This window comes from Pongo abelii, chromosome 16, assembly GCF_028885655.2.
Source record: "Pongo abelii isolate AG06213 chromosome 16, NHGRI_mPonAbe1-v2.0_pri, whole genome shotgun sequence".
Lineage (NCBI taxonomy): Eukaryota > Metazoa > Chordata > Mammalia > Primates > Hominidae > Pongo > Pongo abelii.
This window is the reverse complement of record NC_072001.2, coordinates 45,039,033-45,052,256: the sequence shown is the minus strand read 5'-3', so window position 1 is coordinate 45,052,256 and position 13,224 is coordinate 45,039,033.

The following is a 13,224-nucleotide window of genomic DNA, read 5'->3' as shown; positions in this document are numbered from 1 at the left end:
GAAGCAATTGGATCTCAGTTGTTCGGGAGGTGGACCGTAGTACATGCTGTTGGTGGCCTGCACAGCTTCCTTTGACCAGCCTGGCTGCTGAGAGGGTTGGTTGCTAATGGCTCTCAGCTAACCCCTTCTCCAAAGATTTGTGCTTGGCTGAATGAGAGCCCCACACCTGCTTTATCACTCAGGGTTCTTCAGAGAAACAATATCAATGAGAGAGGGAGAGAAATGGCTCATGCAACTGTGGGCTCTGACAAGTCTGCAATTTGTAGGGCAGGCTGGCAGGCTGGAAACCCTGGCAAGAGTTGCAGTCTTTAGGCAGAATTCCTCCTTCTCTGAGAAACCTCAGTTTTTGCTCCTAATGCTTTTCAACTGATTAAACGAGGCCGACCCACATTACTGAGGGTAATGCCCTTTACTTAAAGTCAACTTATTGTAAATTAGTCACATCTACAAAATACCTTCATAGCAATATCTATGCTAGTGTTTGACCAAACTGCTGGGCATCGTAGCCTAGCCAAGAAAGCACTTGCAATGAGCTATCACACCCGAGAGGTTAGGTCCTCACTCATACCCGCAACCCTGAAGCTGTCAGCAGTCAATCCCCGACAGACAGAGGGGCTCAGAAGGCCAGGCCCCTTGCTCCAAAGTGGGACCAACTCTTGCAATTTGTGCTGCAGAGGTCCCCATGGGATCAGACTGAAGCGAGGCTGCAGCTGAGACCACGTGTTTGTTTAGCTATTTTTCCTCCCTGCTTCCCTCTCTACCTGTCTCCCGGGAGTATTCTTCTTGTACAAGTGCCCCCGGTTCCTGCCTCAGGCTCTGCTTCTAAGGAACCAAAGCTAAGACACTGTAATGGGTAATGTTATGTGTCAATTTGGAGGGTGTTTTGGGATGAGATTAACATTTAAATTGGTGAACTCTGAGTAAAGCAGACAGCTCTCCATAATGTAGGTGCGCCTCATCCAATCAGTTAAAGGCCTGAATTGAGCAAAAAGACTGACCTCCCCAAGCAAGAGGCCGTTCTGTAGCAGACTCTGCCTTTGGACCTCATCTGCACCATTAGCTCTCCTGGGTCTTCAGCCTGCTGGCCCACACTGCAGATTCTGGATTTGCCAGCCTCCATAATTGTGAGTTGGTTCCTTATAATAAATCTCTTTCTCTCTATGTACACATCCTATTTGTTTCTCTGAAGAACCCTACTACAGACACCAGCTATTTCAGAATAAGAGTCTCAGGGAGGGGCATAGGCTGCTTGTGCTGCAGCAGGAACTGTCCTTTCAGGGTGCATAAGTTCCTTTAGCTTTGTCGTTACTCAGCCGAACGAGATAGGCAGCTGTTGGAATACACAGCTTCTCCTTAAAGAGTCTTGCTTCTGGGATTTGTCGGTCAGCCCCGCCCCCAATATTTCCCATAACTAAATCAATTCCAGAGAAGTTCCTGCCACAAGCCCATGCACCCCATCCATTATTTTGGCTTTGCAATTTAAGGTGTGTTCCTCCCTTTGGCATGGGCACCCTGTAGTGGTCTGTGAGCTCAGAAGTTGCAGGCATCCTTGATCCCCTTCCCTCCACACCCCTGTTTGATCTTCATTGCTTTTAGTAGTCCACATATATTTGTGGATTGGGATTCAAATTTTTTTTTAATTTCATCAAACATAGAGTTTGTGTTTCTGTTATTATTTTCTCCTGTTGCCTTTGAATGACTTAAGAGAAGGGAAAATGCTAAATTCAGGGAGCTTGTAAGACTTTTGAGTTTTTGCAAATCTGATGTGTTCGAGATAGTTCCCACTGTGGATTTAATTTGCATTTCCTCAAATATTAGTGAGATGAAGCATATTTTTGGTGTGTTTTTGTCTGTGCTGGTTTGCTCATCTGTGATATGCTGGTTTGTATATTCTGCCCATTTTTCTGTTCAGTTCTTTGTCTTTTTCTGATTTGTAAACATATAAATATGTTTTTTTATTCTAATACATTTTTGGTTAAATATATTGCAAATATCTTCCCTCAGTCTGTGAATTATTTTTTCCACACTGGAAGGTGTCTTTTATTTTAAAGTTTTATATTTTAATGTAATTGAATAAATAATAGTTTTCCTTTATGATTTATGGGTTTTGTTTCTTTTTTAAAAAATCCTTCCTTATCTTGATGTTCTAAATATCATATATTTTATTCTAAGAGTTTTAATCTTCACTTTTTAAATATAGGGCCTGGCCAGGCACGGTGGCTCATGCCTGTAATCCCAGCACTTTGGGAGACTGAGGTGGGAGGATCGCTTGAGCTCAGGAATTCAAGCCTAGCCTGGGAAATGTGGCAAAACTTCGTATCTACAAAACATATAAAAATTAGCCAGGTGTGGTGGCTTGCACCTGTAGTCCCAGCTACTCAGGAGGCTGAAGTGGAAGGGTCACTTGAGCCTGGGAGGTGGAGGTTGCAGTGAGCTAAGATTGCACTACTGTACTCCAGCCTTATCACAGAGCCAGACCCAGTCTCAAAAAATAAAATACAGGGCCTGAATTGATTTTATGTTTTCCCTAGCACCACTCAATAGCTAGTATGTTTTCTGCCCTGATCTACGCTGCCACTTTTATCATATAACAAGTTTCCAACTGTGTGTAGGTATTGTTTCTGGGCTCTATATTCTGTTATACTTGCGTGTCTGTTCTTGCTCCAAGACTCAGCTGCTGTAATTAATTTATAGTAAGGCAAGCCTCCTTCCTGTTCTTTTAGTATTGTCTTGGCTATTACTCTTTTTTTGATCTTCCATATAAATTTTTGATTCAGCTCATCAAGTTTCATGAAAACCCTTTTGGGATTCTATTTGAAGTTGCATTAAATATAGAGATTGTTTTTGGAGAGAATTGATATCTTTAGATAAAGATTCTGTCTAAGGAACATGGCATATTTTTTCCATTTGTTGAGGTCTTGATGTTTTTCAAATGCACATTTAAAATGGTGTCTAGTCTTTACCTGGTAACACTTGCCTATAAAGTAATCTGGGTCTTGAGTTTATTTTTTATTGTTGTTAGATTTTTGATTACTAATTCAGTTTTTCTTTTTTCTTTTTCTTTTTCTTTCTTTTTTTTTTTTTTTGAGATGGAGTCTTGCTCTATCACCCAGGCTGGAGTGCAGTGGCACAATCTCAGCTCACTGCAACCTCCGCCTCCCGGGTTCAAGCAATTCTCCTGTCTCAGCCTCCCATGTAGATGGGACTACAAGCGTGTGCCACCATGCCTGGCTATTTTTTTTGTGTGTGTATTTTTAGTAGATACAGGGTTTCACCATGTTAGTCAGGGTGGTCTCAAACTCCTGACCTCAGGCAATCCACCCACCTCAGCCTCCCAAAGTGCTGGGATTACAGGCATGAGCCATCACACCCAGCCAGTAATTCAGTTTTTCAAAAGACTTTTGGATTACTAGAATGAACAACGTGGTGCTAGATTCGAGTCAGAGATACCATGTTTAGTTTAGATATCGATGGGTAGATATAAAAATAATTATAGATATGTGTGTATACATAGATCAGCATATGTCATATACATATATATAAACATATATAATATATTAAATATGTGTTACACACACACGCACACATACACACACACACACACAATAGCCTGGCTCTGTCTGCTGAGAGAACCTAGAAGCAATGACACCCCAGTAGCAATGAGTACACACAGTGCCCAGATCTTGGCTTCTAATAGCATTCTTCAATAAGAAAGAACCAGGGTTTCTTGGAGAAATGGTTCATTCTAGAGTGGAAACAGTCAGTATACAAGATGATCCTAAAGCATCTTGTAGTGCCAGAAAGTAAGGAAGTGATCAAAAAGCAAGGAGGTGCTCAAAAAGCAAAACAATAGATATGTGTCAAAAGAGACACAGGAGGCAACAACAAATGCTCCCCAATGGCCAGTGGTGGAACAATTTGAGCAACAAAAATAAATAAAGTTGACTGGGCACCATGGCTCATGCCTGTAATCCCAGCACTTTGGGAGGTCGAGGTGGGTGGATCCCTTGAGGTCAGGAGATCAACACCAGCCTGGCCAACACGGTAAAACCCCATCTCTACTAAAAATACAAAAAAAAAAATTAGCTGGGTGTGGTGGCACACACCTGTAATCCCAGCTATTTGGGAGGCTGAGGAGGGAGAATCACTTGAACCTGGGAGGCGGAGGTTGCAGTGAGCCGAGATCATGCCACTGCACTCTAGCCAGGTGACAGAGCAAGACTCCTGTCTCAAAAAAAAAATTAATAATAATTAAAAAAAATTTTTAAATTAAATAATTAAATAAAAAATTTTTAAAAATTAAAAAAATAAAGTAGCACTGGATTACAACCTAAAGCATAAAATAAATATCCATGAGTCCATACTAATATAAATAAACTAATATAAATAAATACTAATAAAATAAATAAATCAATGGGAAAGAAGAGACAAATCTTTCATGCAGAATAATTCCAAATAATTTATGTAGATACTCCTCAATAAAGGAGGTAGAATATGACTCCCCACCCCTTAAGTATGAGCTCTGCTTAGTGACTTGCTTCCAAAGAGTACAGAATGGAAAGGAGGAAGTAACTTTATAGTAGAGAAAATTGGCAAATATTACCTCAGCCAGGTGATCAGGTCAACAGCAACATTGATAAGGCACATTGATAGCATGTACCCTTGATGTGATGTGAGGAAAATGGCCCTTTACCTCTGCGGTCTTCCTCCCTCAAAACCATGATTCTAGTCTAATAATGAGGAAAACATCAGACACATCTCAATCAAAGGACATTTTACAAAATACCTGACCAGTACTTCTCAAGACTGTCAAGGTCATCAAAAACAAGGGAAGTCTGAGAAACCCTCACAGCCAAGAGGAGCCTAAGACGTGACTACTAAATATCATATCCTAGATGGAATCTTGGAAAAGAAAAGGACATTAGGTAAAAACTAAGGAAATCAGAATAAGGGATGGATTTAGTTAATAATAACATATCAATATTGGTTAATTGTAGCAAATATACTCATGTTTGATGTTAATAATAGGAAAACTGGCCACAGGGTCTGTGGGAACACTGTACTATCTTCACAATTTTTCTGTTCTGAAAAAAAAGGCTCTTTTTTTTAAAAAGTAAGTTTATTCTGTTTCCATTTGGTAACGTGTATCATAATTCTCAAATCGTAGATTTTGTAAGGCATATTTTTGTGATTGATTTCTACCTTATTTGCACCTTGGTAAAAGAAATGTTATCTGTATGGTACCTTTTTCAGGTTTTTGAGACTTATCATAAAACCCTATTCATGACCAATGTTTGTAAAAAATGTTCCATTGTGTTTGAGAAGAAGGTGTATTCCGTAAATGTTGTGGCTGTAGGGGTCTGTATATGTCCTGTAGATTAAGCTTGTTCGCTGTGTTGTTCAAATCTTCTATATTCTCAATAATATTTTATATGTTTTATTTATCCATTGATGAGAGAGATAGAATTGTAGATTTGTCAAGTTTTGCTTAGAACATTTTAATTTTGTCAAGTTTTAATTAGAGCATTTTAAGTCTATGTTATTTAGATACATGCAAGTAGATAACTGTTATACCCTCCTGGCGAATTATTCCATTGATCTTTACACAGCAACCCTCCTTATTCCTAATGATGTTTACATTAGAGTCTCTTTTATCTATATGTACACCAATTTTCTCATGATCAGTGTTTGCCTGGTGTAGCTTTATCAATCTCTTATTTTCAACTTTTTTGTGTGTTCTTATGTTTTCAGTGTGCTCTTACAAACAGCCACAGGTGGAGTTTAAAAGAAACACTAGATTGACAATCTCTCTTTAAAATTTTTTTTATTAGGAGAAATTCAAGCATACAGAAAATTAAATTTATAGTTTTTAATGCATTAGTTTAGTCCGTTAGCATTTATTATGATTATTGATATATTTGGATGTATTACTGTTATCTTTTTTTTTTTTTTAATGGAGATGAGTCTCGCTCTGTCACCGAGGCTGGAGTGCAGTGGCGCAATCTCAGCTCACTGCAGCCTCTGCCTCCTGAGTTCAAGCAATTTGCCTGCCTCAGCCTCCTGAATAGCTGGGATTACAGGCACCCACCATGATGGCTGGCTAATTTTTGTAGTTTTAGTATAGATGGGGTTTTACCACGTTGGCCAGGCTGGTCTCGAACTATTGACCTCAGGTGATCCACCTGCCTTGGGCTCCCAAAGTGCTGGCATTACAGGCATGAGCCACCGTGCCCGGTCTGCTATCTTATTTTGTGCTTTCTATTCACTTTTTTTTTTCTGAGTTTTTTTTTTTTTCCCCTGAAAACTTCTGGATTCCTTTTCTTTTCCCTCCTTCTTTATTACCTTGGAATTTACATGCTCTAATTTTATTCTTTTTGTAAGTACCTCTAAATTTTAACCTGTTTATCATCTTGGAATTTACATGTTCTAATTTTATTCTTTTTGTAAGTATCTCTAAATTTTAACCCGTTTACTTGAATTAACAAGGTTTAAAGTTAACCCACTTCTTTACCCTATTCCAGAACAAGGCCAGGTGCTTTAAAATCTTCGCTCTGTCATATCTTCCCATTTCACTTGTCACTGTTTGGTGTTCCACTTCCCTCCTTCATTTTTTATTCCCCATATTAGTCATCATTATGATTATTATCTGTATAGTCAATATTTTGGTTTACCATATGTTTAATAACCTATTCTATTTCCTTCTTCCTGGAGTAAATCTATAGAAGAGCTTGGTGAGGTTTCTTAGTGGTAAACCTTCCATTTTTGTTGATCCAATAAATTATTCATGCAATGCTCATTCTTAAATAATAGTATGGCCGAGTATAAAATTCTCAGTTGGCAGGTTCTTTTCTCCCAGCATTTTCAAGATATTTTACTTTCTTCTGGTTTCAGTTACTGCTGTTGAGAAGCCTGCTCCAGCCTGTCTATCCTTCATAGGGCAACTTATGTCTTTTTTTCTGAGGACTTTTAGTATTTTTTTCTTTATCTTTGGTTCTGCAGTTATACTACAATGTGTCCAGGATGAACTTTGTAATTTATTCTCCAGATTTGCTGTGACTCCTGAATAATAGCTTATAATAATAATTTTTTTGTTTGTTTGTTTTGTTTTTTTTTTGAGACGGAGTCTCGCTCGAGTGCAGTGGCGCAATCTTGGCTCACTACAAGCTCTGCCTCCCGGGTTCACGCCATTCTCCTGCCTCAGCCTCCCAAGTAGCTGGGACCACAGGCGCCCGCCACCACGCCCAGCTGATTTTTTTTGTATTTTTAGTAGAGACGGGGTTTCACCGCGTTAGCCAGGATGGTCTCGATCTCCTGACCTCATGATCCGCCCGCCTCTGCCTCCCAAAGTGCTGGGATTACAGGCATGAGCCACCACACCCGGCAATAATAATGTTATAATATGTGTTAAGTGTTAGCTGTGTGATATGGTCTGGATTTGTGTCCTCACTCAAACCTCATGTCCAGTTATAATCCCAATGTTGGAAGAGGGGCCTTGTGAAAGTTGATTGGATCACGGGGGCAGATTTCCTCTTTGTTGTTCTTATGATAATAAGTGAGTTCTCAGGAGATCTGGTTATTTAAAAATGTGTAGCACGTCTCCCTTCTCTCTCTTCCTCCTGGTCTGGCCATGTGAAGGCATGCCTGTTTCCTCTTTGCCTTCTGCCATTATTGTAAGTTTCCTGATGCCTTCCCAGCCATGCTTCTTGTACAGCCTGTGGAATCTTGAGCCAATTAAATTTCTTTTCTTTATAAATTACCCAGTCTCAGGTATTTCCTTATAGCAGTGGGAGAACTAATACACTATGCACCAGGCACTAAGTAAATGTTAACTCATTTCATATCCACAATGATACTATTATCGTATTCATTTTATAGGCAATTAAGTCACAGTGGTAAATACTGAAGGTAGGATTTGAACCTAGGTTTTTCCCAGGGCTTCCCGTGGGCTTTATGGGACTCTATGAATTGCTTTTCTGCTTAAGCCGTTTCAAGTTTGGTTTCTGGTACTTGCAACTGAAAAAATCCTGACTAGTCCATTGGCTAACTGGGTGGATATAGCTGGGAGGGTAAAGTTCTTCTTTTGAAAAAAGTAGATACAGCATGATCTTGTCTCATCTAGAAACCTGATGAATGTCAGGAAGTTTCACAAGCATCTCTTGAACTTGCTGTTGCTGTACTCCACGTGTTTCCTGCCCATACGGCTTCTCCTAGAATTGAGCAAATAAAGGGAACGAACTGCCTCTGAGCTGTGGTTTGCAGGCCCCAAACACTGGGGAGTGGCAACTAGTTGTGATACGTGTTGTAAGTCAGTTATTATTAATGACAAAACATCCACATTTTCAAATAATTTTCATTCAATTCAAAATGTATATTTTGATCAAGTAATTTTTTAATATGTTTTTTTTTTATTAAGTATTTATTGATCATTCTTGGGTGTTTCTCGGAGAGGGGGATATGGCAGGGTCATAGGATAATAGTGGAGAGAAGGTCAGCAGATAAACACATGAACAAAGGTCTTTGGTTTTCCTAGGCAGAGGTCCCTGCGGCCTTCCGCAGTGTTTGTGTCCCTGGGTACTTGAGATTAGGGAGTGGCGATGACTCTTAAAGAGCATGCTGCCTTCAAGCATCTGTTTAACAAAGCACATCTTGCACCGCCCTTAATCCATTTAACCCTGAGTTGACACAGCACATGTTTCAGAGAGCAGGGGGCTGGGGGCAAGGCCATACATAGATCAACAGCATCCCAAGGCAGAAGAATTTCTCCTCCCAGACGGGGCGGCCGGGCAGAGGCGCTCCTCACATCCCAGACGGGGCGGCCGGGCAGAGGCGCTCCTCACCTCCCAGACGGGGGCGGCCGGGCAGAGGCACTCCTCACCCCCCAGACGGGGGCGGCCGGGCAGAGACGCTCCTCACCTCCCAGACGGGGCGGCCGGGCAGAGGCTCTCCTCACCTCCCAGACGATGGGTGGTCGGGCAGAGGCGCTCCTCCTCCCAGATAGGGCGGCCGGGCAGAGGCGCTCCTCACTTCCTCCCAGACGGGGCGGCCGGGCAGAGGCGCTCCTCACCTCCCAGACGGGGCGGCCGGGCAGAGGCGCTCCTCACCTCCCAGACGGGGCGGCCGGGCAGAGGCGCTCCTCACTTCCCAGACGGGGCGGCCGGGCAGAGGTGCTCCTCACTTCCTCCCAGATGGGGCGGCCAGGCAGAGGCGCTCCCCACTTCCCAGACGGGGCGGCCGGGCAGAGGCGCTCCTCACCTCCCAGACGGGGCAGCCGGGCAGAGGCGCTCCTCACTTCCCAGACGGGGCGGCCGGGCAGAGGGGCTCCTCACATCCCAGACGATGGGCAGCCAGGCAGAGACGTTCCTCACTTCCTAGACGGGGTGGCTGCCGGGCAGAGGCTGTAATCTTAGTACTTTGGGAGGCCAAGGCAGGCGGCTGGGAGGTGGAGGTTGTAGCGAGCGGAGATCACGCCACTGCACTCCAGCCTGGGCAACATTGAGCACTGAGTGAGCAAGACTCCGTCTGCAATCTCAGCACCTCGGGAGGCCGAGGCGGGCAGATCACTGGAGGCCAGGAGCTGGAGACCAGCCCGGTCAACACGGCGAAACCCCGTCTCCACCAAAAACACAAAAACCAGTCAGGCGTGGCGGTGCGCGCCTGCAATCCCAGGCACTCGGCAGGCTGCGGCAGGAGAATCACAGGAGCCGGAGGCAGGGAGGTTACAGCGAGCTGAGATCACGGCAGTACAGTCCAGCTTCGGCAACAGAGGGAAACTGAAGAAAGAAGGAGAGGGAGACGGAAAAAAGAAGGGAGATGGGAGGGAGGGGGAGGGGGAGAGGGAGAGGGAGAAATTTTTTTTTTTTTAGACGAAGTTTCACTCTTGTTGCCCAGGCTGGAGTGCAATGGCATGATCTCAGCTCACTGCAACCTCCACCTCCTGGGTTCAAGTGATTCTCCTGCCTCAACCTCCCAAGTAGCTGGGATTACAGGCATGTGCCACCATACCCGGTTAATTTTTGTGTTTTTAGTAGAGACGGGGTTTCTCCATGTTGGTCAGGCTGGTCTCGAACTCCTGACCTCAGGTGATCCACTCACCTTGACCTCCCAAAGTACTGGGATTACAGGCATGAGCCACCATGCCCGGCCCAAGTAGTTATTTTTTAGAAAGTCAAACAGCTTTGCAAATCTTATAATGAAGAAACATTAGCTTTCTCCCCTGCTCCTATTCACCCAGCAGCAACTGCTAAGGACTCTTTTAGTTGTGTCTTTCGGTATTTATCTCCAGATTTCTTTTTTTTTTTTTATTCTCGCTCTGTCTCCCAGGCTGGAGTGCAGTGATGAAATCTTGGCTCACTGCAACCTCCGCTTCCTGGGTTCAAGCGATTCTCCTGTCTCAGCCTCCCAAGTAGCTGGAATTACAGGCGTGCGCCTACACGCCCAGCTAATTTTTGTATTTTTAGTAGAGATGGGCTTTTACCTTGTTGGCCAGGCTGGTCTTGAGCTCCTGACCTCAAGATCCACCCACCTCAGCCTCCCAAAGTGCTGGGATTACAGGTGTGAGCCACGGTGCCCACCCCTATCTCCAGATTTCTAAATAACATGCTTATACTATTATTTCTTGATTTTTATTGACTTCCTATTATGGAGGATGAGGGCTCAATTTTTTTTTTTTTTTTTTTTTTTGCTCTATCCTCTCTCAGCACCTCAATATTGTTATGTTATAATTTTTTGGTCAATATTCATTTTTTACATTGTGATGATGTAGTATGATATGGTTACTGTCATTCTTCTAGTTTTCCTTGGAGTTAATAATTACCTTACTTCCTGATTAGCTTAGTTTTCTATGTTACTATCAGCAATTTGTCTTTAAATTCTCCACCAGAAGTATAAATCTCCTCTTGATATATCAGGTAATCATCAGTTTCATTATTTTCTCCTCTTCAACTTCCTCCTCCTTTTAATATATCCTTATATGTCCCAATTTGGACTGGTTTCCCTTTAGGTAATGCCCTGGGAGCTCCCTTCAGCATCATTTTGGATATTAACTTGCTTTTATGTTGGATCCTCAATTTCCTGGGTCCCACTTCTTCCTTTTTGTTGGTTTATTCCTTCATTTTGGTGAGATGTATCCTCTAGTACCTCACTCTCACCATGTGGTCTACAGATCAGCAGCACTGGCATCACTTGAGAGCTTGTCAGAGTGCTCAGGCCTCACTCCAGACCTGCTGAACCAGAATTTGCATTGTAACAGGTTCCCAGGTGATCCATGGCACTTTAATATCTAGAAAGCACTGTTCTGGTAGCTCATGAGAAAGGCTAAAAAAATTTGAGTCCTTGCATTTCTGTATATGCGTATATGCTACTCTCACTTTTGACTAGCAGATTGATTGGAAAAGAAACTTCTAAGTTGTAAATAATTTTCCGTAAGAAATTTCAAGACATTTTTCCATTGTCTCCTAACTTCCAATGTTGCTGTCAATAAGTTCAATCCCATTATGATTTTTAGTCCTTGGTGTGTGACCTTTTTATTTCCAGATTTCTAAAATTTAATGATAAATATCCTTTGGTGAGGGTTTTTTTGTTTGTTTGTGTGTTTGTTTTACTTGTTACCTGGGTGTTCTGTGTACTCACCAACCCCTTTTATCTAGAGAGTCTTCTGGTTCTGCAATCTTTTCTTGCATTATTTCTTTGATAATTTTCTTTAATTATTTCTTTGATCCATTCCTGGAACTCCCAAGAAGAAGATATTACTGCACTCCAGCTGAGCAACAAAGTGATACCACATTGCTAAAGAGAAGAAGAAGAAAAAAGGAGGAGGAGGAGGGGGAGGAAGAGAAGAAGAAGGGGGAGGACAAGGAGAAGAGTGGGGAGGAAAGGGGGAGAAGGGAGAGGAGCAGGGAAGAAAGAATAAATTAGGCTTCCTGGCATGCTCTTTTAAATACATAGTCTTATCTTATCTCCTATTTTCATTTCTTTTTTTCTTTTTTTTTTCTGAGGCAAGGTCTCACTCTGTCACCCAGGCTGAAGTGCAGTGGCACCATCATGGCTCACGGCAACCTCTGCTTCCAGGGCTCAAGCAGTCCACCCACCTCAGCCTTCCAAGTACCTGGAACTACAGGCACATGCCTCCATGCCCAGCCAATTTTTGTATTTTTTTGTAGAGATGGGGTTTCACCATGTTGTTCAGGCTGGTCTAGAACTCCTGGGCTCAAACAATCTGCCTGCCTCAGCCTCCCAAAGAGCTGGGATTATGGATATGAGCCACTGCGCCTGACCCATTTCTTTGAATTTTTGATTTGCTTTTCTAGGGAGATTTTCTCAACTCTATTATCTAATTCTTCCATTAATTTTACTTATTTCTGCCATCATATTTTTAGTGTATGAATGTTCTTTATACTCTGAACATTCCATTTCATGGCATCCCCACCCTTTTTGTTGCAAAGATCCATCATCTTTTATCTTCATCGTCTTTTTTATGTCTTTTCATGTAAAGACATTGTTGAAGCGAACTAAATATGGCTTGAGAAGGATTCTGTACTTCTATATTTGAGTCCTTGTGGGAGAACTGCAACCTAACTAATAGGTAGTCAAGACTGAGAACCTACCTTGGGAGTGTGTATGTTAACAGTGGCTGGGTCTTGGCCAATCCCAGCAGCCATACATCAACCACACATATACTGTCGAGCATTTAAACTGTGTTCAAATATGGCAAATGCTGAGCTGTAATCAATTCAGCTATTTCTGTACCTCACTTCTGATTTCTGCACATCACTTCCCATTTTTGTCTATAAATCTTCTTCTACCACATGGTTGTGTTGGACTCTCTCTGAATCTGCTGTGATTCTGAGGGCTGCCCAATTTGCAAATTGTTCATTGCTCAATTAAACTCCTTTACATTTAATTTGGCTGAAGTTTTTATTTTAACAACATTAATTACGCTTTGTAAAAAGTTTTCTCATACTTCCAGCATTGTCTCTGTTTCTGTGTCTCTTTATTTGGTTTGTAGTTTTAATCGTTAATCATGTTAGAGGATTTCTTCAAATGTTTGGTGATCCCAGGTTGTCTGGTCACATTTAAGAGTGAGGCACTAAAGTGATCACTGGAAGCTCTGTGCACATGGTCTGACCTGGCTGAATAGGAACTTCATTGTAGGTTGATTAGGCAGGGATCTGGAACTCTGGAGTACAACAATCACCTATTAGTATTGGTAGTTTTTTGTTTGTTTTT